The sequence below is a fragment of the Nicotiana tabacum genome, chromosome 7, assembly GCF_000715075.1.
Source record: "Nicotiana tabacum cultivar K326 chromosome 7, ASM71507v2, whole genome shotgun sequence".
Taxonomy (NCBI): domain Eukaryota; kingdom Viridiplantae; phylum Streptophyta; class Magnoliopsida; order Solanales; family Solanaceae; genus Nicotiana; species Nicotiana tabacum.
Genome location: NC_134086.1, coordinates 164,860,436 through 164,873,751, shown reverse-complemented (window position 1 = coordinate 164,873,751; position 13,316 = coordinate 164,860,436). Strand labels below are relative to the sequence as shown.

At 42.5% G+C, this 13,316-nt stretch overlaps 1 long non-coding RNA gene across 2 annotated transcripts; it reads right to left on the bottom strand.

Moving 5' to 3' along the window:
* Positions 1-398: 398 nt before the first annotated feature.
* Positions 399-11,862, bottom strand: LOC142182598 (uncharacterized). Of its 2 annotated transcripts, XR_012711410.1 has the most exons (4): positions 11,386-11,862; positions 2,493-2,571; positions 1,748-1,975; positions 403-798 (listed from the first exon to the last, which is right to left on the bottom strand). It is a non-coding gene; the product is annotated as an uncharacterized LOC142182598 (long non-coding RNA). The 2 variants fall into 2 exon arrangements; XR_012711409.1 differs by having other exon boundaries at positions 399-798; positions 1,748-2,571.
* Between the last annotated feature and the right edge of the window lie 1,454 nt (positions 11,863-13,316).

Below are 13,316 nucleotides of genomic sequence, written 5' to 3'. Positions count from 1 at the left end.
GCACAATTGGTGCCTGAACTGGTGCTGTTGGAGCATCCATAGCTGGATCCTGATCCGGATCTAGGGCAACTAGTTGATCAATAGGTGCTGCCCTTGCTGCTCTGCATCTGCCACGACCACGATCGCGTCCACAGCCTCTGGTGGTCTCAGTGGGTGGCACTGGTGATCGTCCACCTCGTCCGGTATCTCACGTCCTCACCATCTGTGAGAGAGTAGAATAACAAAAGTTTAGTTCTCGGATCAACACGCTCGCACGACAAGAATTTCAAGAATATGAAGTCTTTCCTAAAAATGTTCTGTAGCCTCCCGAGGATAAATACAGACATCTTCTTACCGATCAGCGAGACTCTACTAAACCCGCTCATGACTCGTGAGACCTGTGTAACCTAGGCTCTAATACCAACTTGTCACGACCCAATTCCCGAACCCGGTCGTGATGGAGCCTCTCGTGAAGACAAGGCCAGCCAGACCAAACAGAACACCTCTTTTAAACAGTTAAATATCATAAATAGTTCTAAAGCATGATATAATATCCATAATTTGCGGAATTAACGATAACAACAGTAAAAGCCATCCCGACACCGCCCAGACCTGGGTGTCACAAGTCATGAGCAACTAATAAATTCGGATACCAATCTACTAGATACAAAATCTGATACAGAAATTCAAGAACATGAAATTAGTAAGATAAGGGAGGAACGAGGGCTGTAGATGCCAACAACTATCTCGTGGTCTCCGAAAAACGCTGCCTGGACTGGGAGGATCAACACTCAAGAGCGGACTCTGCGATGCCTGAATCTGCACACACGGTGCATAGAGTAATGTGAGTACTCCGACTCAGTGAGTAATAATCATAAATAATGGCTGAAAGCAAGAAAACACGTAAAGGCACAAAGCAATTCTATATCAAACAGTAAAAACACTTAAAGCAGTAATTCCATGAAGAAATCAAATGAAATTCCTTTAAACCAAGTAAAACAGGTAATTAATCAGGTAAATAACAAATAGAAATCCGCCCCTCGGGCACAATATCAATCACTCAGAACAGTATCAGCTCCTCGGGCTCACTCTTATCACTTAGTGCTCATTCTCAGCTCTCGACCCATATATCTCTCATAATAACAGAAATCAGAATAACTGCTGCGGCATGCAACCCGATTCGTATATTGCTGCGGCATGTAGCCTGATCCATATAGATAGTCCACTGTGCTCATTGGGGGTGTGAAGACTCCGGAGGGGCTCCTACAGCCCAAACGCTATATTGCTGCGGCGTGCAGCCCGATCCATAACATATATAATATCCTCACCATTGGGTTCTCAACCCCTCTCAGTCATTAACCTCACAGCCTCTCGGGCACAATAATAGAAGATAGGGATCTCAACCCACAAATTCCTCTCATTTAGGAATAGTATGATAAAACCGGCTCGAATCATTTAAAACGGATAGAAACATGACTGATGATATGATTTTTAACAATTATAGTGAGGAAAATCAGTCAAAATCCCCGAAGGGTTCAAATAGTTGGCACGAAGCCCAAATATGGCAATTAGCCCAAATCATGATGATAACAAATAAGTTTCAGTCAAATACGCAGTAAAATCATTAGTCGGGATGGACCAAGTCTCAATACCCAGTAGTAAAAAACCCCACGCTCATCATCCAGCGCATGTATCACCTCAATATAGCACTACGATGTGCAATCCGGGGTTTCAAACCGTCAAGACATCATTTACGATCATTACTCACCTCGAACCGGCTACAACTCTAGTTTGTAATCTATCAACCCTTAGCTGGATCCTGATCCGGATCCATAGCTGGATCCTGATCCGGATCTAGGGCAACTAGTGGATCAATAGGTGCTGCCCTCGCTGCTCTGCATCTGCCACGACCACGATCGCGTCCACAACCTCTGGTGGTCTCAGTGGGTGGCACTGGTTATCGTCCACCTCGTCCGGTATCTCACGTCCTCACCATCTGTGAGAGAGTAGAATAACAAAAGTTTAGTTCTCAGATCAACAAGCTCGCACGACAAGAATTTCAAGAATATGAAGTCTTTCGTAAAAATGTTTTGTAGCCTCCCGAGGATAAATACAGACATCTTCTTACCGATCAGCGAGACTCTACTAAACCCGCTCATGACTCGTGAGACCTGTGTAACCTAGGCTCTAATACCAACTTGTCACGACCCAATTCCCGAACCCGGTCGTGATGGAGCCTCTCGTGAAGACAAGGCCAGCCAGACCAAACAGAATACCTCTTTTAAACAGTTAAATATCATAAATAGTTCTAAAGCATGATATAATATCCATAATTTGCGGAATTAACGATAACAACAGTAAAAGCCATCCCGACACCGCCCAGACCGGGGTGTCACAAGTCATGAGCAACTAATAAATTCGGATACCAATCTACTAGATACAAAATCTGATACAGAAATTCAAGAACATGAAATTAGTAAGATAAGGGAGGCACGAGGGCTGTAGATGCCAACAACTATCTCGTGGTCTCCGAAAAACGCTGCCTGGACTGGGAGGATCAGCACTCAAGAGCGGACTCTGCGATGCCTGAATCTGCACACACGGTGCATAGAGTAATGTGAGTACTCCGACTCAGTGAGTAATAATCATAAATAATGGCTGAAAGCAAGAAAACACGTAAAGGCACAAAGCAATTCTATATCAAACAGTAAAAACACTTAAAGCAGTAATTCCATGAAGAAATCAAATGAAATTCCTTTAAACCAAGTAAAACAGGTAATTAATCAGGTAAATAACAAATAGAAATCCGCCCCTCGGGCACAATATCAATCACTCAGAACAGTATCAGCTCCTCGGGCTCACTCTTATCACTTAGTGCTCATTCTCAGCTCTCGACCCATATATCTCTCATAATAACAGAAATCAGAATAACTGCTGCGGCATGCAACCCGATTCGTATATTGCTGCAGCATGTAGCCTGATCCATATAGATAGTCCACTGTGCTCATTGGGGGTGTGAAGACTCCGGAGGGGCTCCTACAGCCCAAACGCTATATTGCTGCGGCGTGCAGCCCGATCCATAACATATATAATATCCTCACCATTGGGTTCTCAACCCCTCTCAGTCATTAACCTCACAGCCTCTCGGGCACAATAATAGAAGATAGGGATCTCAACCCACAAATTCCTCTCATTTAGGAATAGTATGATAAAACCGGCTCGAATCATTTAAAACGGATAGAAACATGACTGATGATATGATTTTTAACAATTATAGTGAGGAAAATCAGTCAAAATCCCCGAAGGGTTCAAATAGTTGGCACGAAGCCCAAATATGGCAATTAGCCCAAATCATGATGATAACAAATAAGTTTCAGTCAAATACGCAGTAAAATCATCAGTCGGGATGGACCAAGTCTCAATACCCAGTAGTAAAAAACCCCACGCTCATCATCCAGCGCATGTATCACCTCAATATAGCACTACGATGTGCAATCCGGGGTTTCAAACCCTCAAGACATCATTTACGATCATTACTCACCTCGAACCGGCTACAACTCTAGCTCGCGACGCCTTTGCCCCTCGAATCGGCCTCTACACGTGTCAAATCTACCACAATCAGAACGAATACATCACAATATACTAAGGGAACAAAACCCAAGCGAAAACAATCGAAAATATCAAAAATCCCGAAATTAGCAAAACCCGAGCCTCGAGCCCACTTCTCGAAATGCAGAAATTTTTACATCAACGGGTTCCTTATCCTCCCACGAGTTCATACATATCAAAAGTTCTCAAATCCGACCTCAAATGGTCCTTCAAATCCCAATTTAAAAGTTCAAAATCCCAAGCCCTAGTTCTTCCATTTTTAGCTTAGGTTCCATGAATTTCTAGGTTAATTTCACAATAGAATCACGTTTTAGGTTCATAAATCTTACCTCCAATCACTTCTCCTTGAATCCCTCTTCAATCTCCCTCAAAGAGCTCTCAAAATGATCAACTATGGTGGAAAAATGGCTCAAAAATCGCGGATGAAATGACTTATAAACTTTCTACCCAGGGTTTTTTTCGCATCTGCGACCCCACCACCGCTCCTGCGGTACCGCATATGCGGCCCAAACAACCGCTTCTGCGGTCACTCACTTACTAGCCAAAACCGCATCTGTGATGGAAAATTTTACATCTGTGGCTTCGCAGATGCGGCCACCTTTAATGCTTCTGCGGAAACTCTCGCATCTGCGGACCCTTGCCTCGCATGTGAGACCGCAGGTGTGAAAACACCAGAAGCAACAATCTTCTGAAATCTCCTTAGTCTAAAATCCTCTAGTTAGCCATTCGAAATCACCCCGAGGCCCTCGGGACCTCAACCAAAAGCACCAACACAACCCAATACCTCATTTAAACTTGTTCCAATCATCAAAACACCTCAAACAACGCCAAATCCATCAAGTTACATCGAATTCAAGCCTAAGTTTTCTAAAACTTCCAAAATACGTTTTCGATCAAAAGCCTAACCAAACCACGCCGGAATGACCTGAAATTTTGTAAACACATCCCAAATGACATAACGAAGCTATAAAAACTCTCGGAATTCTATTCTGACCCCCGGATCAAAATCTCACCTACCAACCAGAGATCACCAAAATACTAACTTCGCCAATCAGGCCTAATTCTACACCGGACCTCCAAAACCAATTCCGATCACATTCCTAAGTCATAAAGCACCTCCCGAAGCTAACCGAACCATCGGAACTCAACCCGAGCCTTCTAACACATAAATCAACATCCGATTGACTTTTCCAACTTAAGCCTTCTTAAAAGAGACTAAATGTCTCATTTCTTACCAAAACCACACCAAACGCAAACCAATCAACTCGACCACATAAAACACGGATAAGGAAGCATAAAGAAGTAGAAATAGGGAAAATGGAGCAGTAACTCATGAGACGACTGACCGGGTCGTCACCCATGTATCTTAGGACACGGTAGCGGCTGCTGACTATTCTAGTCGCGGACTTCACGGAGATAGCGAGGTAGCTGCCTTGCGATCACAGTTCTGCTTTTCTCCTTCTCTATATTCATATTAGTACTTTGTTGTATTTCCAGACTGTTTTGGTCTTGTCTTCTTTCAGAACTATTGTAGCATTGCTCATGACTTAGTGACACCCGAGGTCGGGCTTGTATTTTTCTGCTTTGTTTGATTTTAACCTTATATCTTCATCGAATTTCAGTTGAAAAATGGTTTTACTTAAGCTTTTAAATGAAATGTGGATTGTTTTGGAAATGAGTTGGATGGCCTAGTTTTGACGATATGCGCCATCATTAGCGGGTCGGTTTTGGGGTCGTGACAAGTTGGTATCAGAGCCTAGGTTACATAGGTCTCACGAGTCATGAGCAGGTTTAGTAGAGTCTCATGTATTGGTACAGAGATGTCTGTACTTATCCTCGGGAGGCTGCAGAACCCTTAAGAAAAACTTCACATTCTTGAATTCCTGTCGTGTGAATCTATTGATTCTGGTAACTAAACTTCTGTTATTCTATTCTCTCACAGATGGTGATGACACGTGCTACTGATCAGGATAGATGACCATCAGTACCACCAGTTGGGACCACTAGAGCCCGAGGATGCGGCCGAGGCCATGGTAGGGGCAGAGGTGTAGCCTGTACAACAGCTAGGGCACCACTTACAGATCTACCAACCACCCCAGTTCATGATCAGGTCCAAGATGCGGATGCTCTAGCGGGACCAGCTCAGGCACTGACTGTGCCTATTGTTATTCCGGGTCTTCAGGAGACATTGGCTCAGATCTTGACCGTGTGCACTAACCGTGCTCAGGCGCTCACAGTTTCTACTATAACAACTACTTCTCAGGCTGGGGGAGGCACTCAGACTCCCACCGCCCATACACCCGAGCAGGTGGTTCATGGACTGCAAACATCGGAGGCACCACCATCCCAGCCGGTTGCACCTGCTCAGGATTTTGTGGTTCCAATTATGCCTAATGACGAGCAACGTCGATTGGAGAGGTTTGGTAGACTCCAGCCTCCGACTTTCAGTGGTGCAAAGGGTGAGGATGCCCAGAGTTTCTTGGACAAGTGTTAGAGGATGTTGTGTACCGCGGGTATTCTGGAGACCAATAGGGTCTCATTTACTACTTTTCAGTTTTCTGGAGCTACCTTCACTTGGTGGGAGGCTTATGAAAGGCATAGGCCTGTTGGTGTAGCGCCCCTTACGTGGCATTAGTTATCCATTATCTTCTTAAAAAGTATGTACCACATTCCTGCAGAAAGGAGCTGCGCAAACAGTTCGAGCAGCTGCGTCAGGGGGATATGACCGTGGATTAGTAAGAGATGAGATTTTTTGAGTTGACCCGTCATGCTATCTGGCTAATTCCCACGGATAGGGAGAGAATCAGGAGGTTCGTGGATGACCTTACTTATCAGCTATGAATTTTTCTGACTAGAGAGAGAGTATCTGATGCTTCTTTCGAGGAGGTGGTTGACATTGCCAGAGAGATAACATCAGTTCGCTGCCAGGAGCGAGATGAGAGGGAGGTCAATAGGCCTAGGGGATCTAGTAGTTTTGGTGGTATTCCTTCGGGAGGTCAGTTTCAACATGGTAGAGGCCGTCTATTCAGACATGCTCAGCCAGCTCGTTCGGGTCACCGTGGTGGATCATCGGTTCATGGTTCTCATAGCTCACATTAGGGCCAGTCATCTCTCAGTGCCCTTCCAGCTTAGAGTTTGACTCATGCACCATCAGTTCAGGGTTCATCTGCACCTGGTTCTTCTAGTGGTTATCCCGTGCTTGGGGCTCCCTTCAGTCCCCACCGCTATTTGCCGGGAGAGGTTGCTTCAAGTGTGGAGATTTGGGTCATATTAAGAGGTTTTGTCCCCATCTTACGAGAGGTTCATCTTAGTAGAGGAGTCAACCTTCGACTTCAACACTAGTTACTTCCCCACCCGCTCAATCAGCTCGGGTGGAGGTCAGTCAACTAGGGGTTTCCCAAGAGGGGGAGGTAGATCAGGTAGTGGTTAGGCCCGTTTCTATGCCCTCCCAGCCAGAACAGATGCTATTACTTTAGATACTGTGATTACAGGTATTGTCTCAGTCTGCCAAAAAGATGCCTCTATATTATTTGATCCTGGTTCCAATTTTTCGTATGTGTCATCATATTTTGCTCGTTATTTAGATATGCCTCATGAGTCTCTTGTTTCATCTGTTCGTGTATCCACTCTGGTGGGTGATAATTTTATGGTGGACTGCGTGTATCGGTCTTGTGTGGTGACTATTGGGGGTTTGGATACCCGAGTGGACCTTTTGTTACTTTGTATGGTGAATTTTGATGTGATATTGGGCATGGATTGATTATCTTCGTGTTTTGCTATTTTGGACTATCATGCTAAGACAGTAACGTTGGCTATGCCAAGTGTGCCATGGATTGAGTAGCGAGGTTCGACTGATTATGTTCCAAGTAGAGGGATTTCATTTTTGAAGGCCCAATGGATGGTTGGGAAGGGTTGTCTTTCTTATCTGGCCTTCGTGAGAATGTTAGTGCAGAGAATCCTACCATTGATTTAGTTCCGATAGTGAGGGAATTTTTGGATGTGTTTCCTACAGACCTGCCGGACATACCACCAGATAGGGATATTGACTTTGGTATTGATTTGGTGCCGGAAACTCAGCCCATTTCTATTCCACCCTATCGTATGGCACCAGCGGAGTTGAAGGAGCAGCTTCAGGAACTCCTTGATAAGGGGTTTATTCGGCCTAGCGTGTCGCCATGGGGTACGCCTGTTCTATTCGTGAAGAAGAAGGATGGCACGATGAGGATGTGCATTGATTACAGGCAGTTGAACAAAGTCACAATCAAGAACAAGTATCCTTTGCCTCGTATTGATGATTTATTTGACCAGCTTCAGGGAGCGAGAGTGTTCTCCAATATTGATCTCCAGCCACAGTATCACCAGTTGAAGATCAGGGACTCAAATATTCTTAAGACGGCTTTCAGGACCCGATATGGTCATTATGAGTTCCTTGTGGTGCCTTTTGGGCTGACTAATGCCCCAACAGCATTCATGCATTTGATGAACAATGTGTTTCAGCCTTATCACGACTCGTTCGTTATTGTATTCATTGATGATATTCTAGTATACTCGCGTAGTTAGGGAGAGCACACGAATCATTTGAGACTTGTGTTTCAGAGATTAAGGGAGGAGAAACTTTATGCAAAGTTCTCCAAGTGTGAGTTTTGGCTCAGGTCAGTGCTTTTCTTGGGACACATGGTGTCCAGTAAGGGTAATTTGGTTGATCCGAAGAAGATAGAGGCGGTTCAGAATTGGCCTAGACCGTCCTCAACCATAGATATTCGCAACTTTCTAGGTTTGGCAGGTTATTAGCGTCTGCTCGTTCAGGGATTTTCATATATTGTATCACTCTTAACCAAATTGACTCAAAAGGGTGCCCCATTCAGGTGGTCGGATGAGTGTGAGACGAGATTTCAAAAGCTTAAGACCGCCTTGACCACAACTCTAGTGTTAGTGTTGCCATCAGCTTCAGGTTCATATGTAGTGTATTGTGATGCTTCGAGGGTTGGTATTGGGTATATGTTGATGCATGAGGGTAGAGTGATTGTTTATGCTTCTCGTCAGTTGAAGCCCCATGAGAAGTACTACCTGGTTCATGATCTAGAGTTGACTGCCATTATTCATGCATTGAAAATTTGGAGGCATTATCTGTATGGTGTGTCTTGTGAGGTGTTTACTGATCATCGTAGCCTCCAGCACTTATTCAAGCAGAAGGATCTCAATTTGAGGCAGCGGAGATGGTTGGAGCTGCTAAAGGACTATGATATCACTATCTTGTACCATCTGGGGAAGGCCAATGTAGTGGCCGATGCCTTGAGTAGGAAGGCGGTGAGTATGGGTAGTTTGGCATATATTCCTATTAGAGAGAGACATCTTACAGTTGATGTTTAGGTCTTGGCCAATCAGTTTGTGAGGTTGGATATTTTGGAGCCCAGTCGGGTCTTAGCTTGTGTGGTTTCTCGATCTTCCTTGTTTGATCACATCAGAGAGCGCTAGTATGGTGATTCTCATTTGCTTGTCCTTAAAGATAGAGTTCAGCACGATGATGCCAGGGATGTGATTATTGGTGATGATGGGGTATTGAGGATGTAGGGCTGGATATGCGTACCCAATGTAGATGGGCTTCAGGAGTTGATTCTAGAGGAGGCCCATAGCTCGCTGTATTCCATCCATCCGGGTGCCGCTAAGATGTATCAGGATTTGAGGCAGTATTATTGGTGGAGAAGAATGAAGAAGGATATTGTGGGATTTATAGCTCGGTGTCTCAATTGTCAACATGTGAAATATGAGCATTAGAGACCGGGTGGCTTGCTTCAGCAGATAGATATTCCAGAGTGGAAGTGGGAGTGGATCACCATGGATTTTATAGTTGGGCTCCCGCGGACTTTGAAGAAGTTTGATGCTATTTGGGTGATTGTGGATCGGCTGACCAAGTCCGTGCACTTCATTCCTTATCAGAGATTTATATTTGAGAGATTGTTCGCTTGCATGGGGTTCCAGTTTCCATCATTTTGGATAGAGGTACTCAGTTCACTTCGCTATTTTAGAGTGCCGTGTAGAGAGAGTTGGGTACTCAGGTTAAGTTGAGCACAACTTTTCAACCTCAAACAGACGGGCAGTTTGAGCGCACTATTCAGATATTGGAGGACATGTTGTGCGCTTGTGTCATTGATTTTGGAGGTTCATAGGATCAGTTTCTACCGCTCGTGGAGTTTGCTTATAACAACGATTATCAGTTGAGTATTCAGATGGCTTCGTATGAAGTTTTCAATGGGAGACTATGTAGATCTCCAGTTGGTTGGTTTGAGTCGGGTGAGGCTAGGCTTTTGGGTACAAACTTGGTGCAGGATGCTTTGGACAAGGTGAAGGTGATTCAGGAGCGGCTTCGTGCAGCACAGTCAAGACAAAAGAGTTATGCTGATAAGAAGATTCGTGATGCATCTCACATGGTTGGGGAGAAGGTTCTACTGAAGGTTTCACCCATGAAGGGTGTTATGAGATTTAGGAAGAAGGTTATATTGAGTCATCGGTGTCACACCTCCTTTTTTACTACACCCCCGGAAGAGGCGTAAAGGAGTTTTTCCATTTAAAGGACAATCAGAACGGGATTTAATTATTAATATTCAGAGTCGCCACTTGAGAGATTAATGGTGTCCTAAGTCACCGGTTGAATCCCGAACCGAGGAAATTTATGACTCTATTAACAGTCCGCATACCAGAAATCTGAGTAAGGAATTCTGTTAACCCGGGAGAAGGTGTTAGGCATTCCCGGGTTCCGTGGTTCTAGCACAGTCGCTTAACCATTGTATTTGATTTTATCTAATTTCAATACATGCTAGCTTATGTTCGTTTTATTTAATTTTGAACCGCTTTTATTATAATTATATTTTAAAAGAATTGCGACGTCGTGAAAACGCGTTTCGAACCACGTCGCAATCAATGCACCCGTGGTTATCAACACATTTCGACTTCGTCGAGATTTGGATTTGAGTCGCATCAATGAGCACCCGAGTTTAAGAAGGTCATTTAATTAAAATCGCGCCTAAAGATTCTAACGTAATATTATTTTGGGGAAAAGCCGTGAAGTTCGCTAAATGGCCCTCCCTAATTCTAATCATTTTTAATAACCATTTATTGAGGGCCCCACATTTATTTATTTTCGTTCGGTGGAGCTCATCTTAATTTGTGAACCTCTTTTCTATCATTATTTATTTTATAAGAATTACGATGTCGTGAAAACACGTTTTGAACCCCGTCGCAATCAATGCGCCCGTGATTGTCAACACATTTCGACTCCAATTTTAAGAAAAACAAATTTGTATATACACTTTTGAAGGCCAACTAAAGACATTCCTATTTATTTAATCTAAAAACAAGTACCACAACCACGTCACGGGAGTCGTACCCGTAGTTGTGATGGTTTAATTACGTGCCTAAAGCAAACTACGAGATTCATTTTGAAAAAAAACGTAATCACGATAATAAATTAAGTGACGCCTAAAGCAATCAATTTGACAGAAGGTTTGGTTTCATTTTTCATTTAATTATGCCAAACAGCTAGACCTAAATGAATAGCGGAAAGAGGAGTATTAAGTTTGATGTTCTAAATAGCACTTATAATTCTTTTATCATGTGGTTAGCATTAAAAATTGTTCATCTAATATACAAGTATTAGAACTAATGAACACAACATTCTGCCAATACTTTCAAGGAAAATATCTGGAGCTCAAACTAACAGGAATCGTTAATTCATCCAAATAAACCATATGATTACACAAATAGACAATAAAGATCAAACGGAGAAAATGAGAAGCGGACCTTGAAGGACTTTTACCAAAATAGAAATCTGGATCCAATTTTTGAGCGTTTAATAGAAAACGAGACAGAACGGACCTTGACGAACTCGAGCGGAATCACGACCCAAGGAACGGAAGACCATTGACTGAGTTGCCGACTTAAGGAGACAATCGACAACTTCAAACCAGAATAGAAATGACGACTTGAACAGACTTCGATCGAACACGATGATAAAATCACTCGATGGATTTGGAGATGGTCTTTTCCGGCGAGTTGAGTATCTGGCAGCGCTGGTTTTGTGTTGGTGTTAAAAGAGATGAGAGGGGATCTCGTTTTTTTTTTCACATTCTGCCGCTGGCCTGGTCTTAGTCTAGGGTGTATTTTGTGTATTCTTCTTAGAGATTAAGATGGAATTCAAGTGGGGCTTATTTTTGTGTACTGCCGCTGATTGTCTTCAGCTCTTTCGTTTGTTCTCCATGCGCAGCTTTTGCTGCTTTTCCCTCGGCCCCTCTTTTAAAAAGCAGTCAAAGTGGGCTCCCATGTTCCCTCGTTTTAAAAAGAAGACATAATTACCCACCTTTTTCTTTTTGCTTTTATTATTATGTCTGGTCCCCACCATAATTAATTAATCTGTAATTGGTTAATTCCCGTTTTACCCCTAAAACTACTGTTAGGCCCCGATTCAAAAATTTATTAACTTCAAAATTATCTAAGAACCTAAAATTAAATTACCAGCTATAACCAATCCTTAATCTGGTTCAATCAACAAATTCAAACTTAGACTATGAACAACAAATCAACAATCAGAATTATTTTGACTGAACGATATTTTTAACAACACATATATTTCACATTAAATCACCGGATTAAGAACGAACTTCAACCAAAAGATGAGCACGAATTTAATCTAAGCTACTCAACAAAGACGGATGATTCAAGCGATTAAACTAACATATTTTTATATTCCAACTTAATTCTTTTAAACGAATAAAATAAACCGAAGAAGAAATAATTGATTGAATTTCAACTTGAATTTAACCACATTAAAATTAAACTAACAATTTCTTTTACAAACTAAACTAAAATTAAACTAACAATTTCTTTTACATTAAACTTAAACTAACAACCAATTTGAATCTAACAATATTAAAATTAAACTAACAATTTCTTTTACAAATTAAACTAAAATTAAGCTAACAAATTCTTTTACATACTAACAATTTCAACTTGAATTTAACAACATTAGAATTAAACTAACAATTTTCTTTTTTGAATCTAACAACATTAAAATTAAACTAACAATTTCTTTTACAATAAATAAATAAAAGCCCATGAAATAAACTGAAAAACTAATAAATCAAAGTTCCATTTAAATCTGAAAATTAAATCAACAAAACATATGATCAAACTAGAAAATTAATTCAACGATAGACACGAACAAAACAAGAATCGAACATTTATCGATTTTAGATCCGAGAATATCAAAACAAAACTACGGGCAACATGAAACTCAAATCTACTAACCGGATCGAAGCGACGACGAACTCGAACGGAAAATAGTTTGGTTGTTTGGAAGAGGACGAAGAAGGAAGCATGGCAGCAGTGCGAGACAATGGAGAAACGCAGCGTCGGAGAAGAAGAAGCAACAAACAGGTGACGATCTGAAGAAGAAGACAGCAGCAACGACGAGCGGAGAAGGCCAGCAACGACGTGAAACATGGAGGAGAAACAGTAGCACTGGGCAGTAGCCATGGCTGGAACAACTCGACGGATGAAGAAGGAGAAGCAGCAGTAGCGACGAGCGAAGAAGAAGAAACAACGGGCAACAATACGACGGGATCTTGTGCTCGTTTGAAGAGCTTGGAGACGCAGCCATGGCGGACAAAAGTGATGGGATATTTTGATCATTTTGAAGAGCAGTAGACGCAGCCATGGGGGGCAGCATGTGTCGA